Source organism: Galeopterus variegatus, unplaced genomic scaffold (assembly GCF_000696425.1).
Source record: "Galeopterus variegatus unplaced genomic scaffold, G_variegatus-3.0.2 Scaffold3037, whole genome shotgun sequence".
Classification (NCBI taxonomy): domain Eukaryota; kingdom Metazoa; phylum Chordata; class Mammalia; order Dermoptera; family Cynocephalidae; genus Galeopterus; species Galeopterus variegatus.
The window spans coordinates 16,924-17,618 of NW_007729148.1; positions in this window are offsets into that span (position 1 = coordinate 16,924).

Genomic DNA, 695 nt, shown 5'->3' on the forward strand with positions numbered 1-695 from the left:
TTTAGGATTCCAATGATGTAAAAAAGAAGTTTGAAAATATACACCAATTTTTGAAAATATTTATGTGTGTTTTGGACCTGCAAAAAGTTAGGACACTGAGACATTCTGTGTCAGGAAAATACACTAAGATGTCCTGTGGAGAGAATCATGAAATTATACTACAACTCAGCCAGGGGGAGCAGTCTATCTATAGAGAACTACGTGTTCATTCAGTGCCAGATTTATGTGCATGCACAGCTGCTAAAGGCTGGCACAGGGACACAGAAACCACTCTGTAAACCATTGCAGCAGCAGGAAAATGGAAGATAACTGGAGACTTGAAAATGGTATAAAATATATATATATATATATAATTTAATATGTTCATTGCATCAATCTCTTAATTGTACAATTAATATTATATATATACACATACATATGTATGTGTGTGTGTATATGTATATATATAAAACCTTACAGCTCTCCCTTGACTGCAATCTATATGATTTAAAAGTTCCTGAAGATATGGAAAAAATGGCGACGGGTCTGGAGCACCCGTGTCAGGAAACAGCGCGATCCTGAGAGCTGTGTGCTGTGATACCAGAGTATTGACTGCATTTCTAAGAGCAACAAAGGACGAATAAATCTTTCAACAACGATCCTACATCGACAAATAAGCGGCAGAGGGTTCGAGGTTTTGGGGCCGACACGGAGAA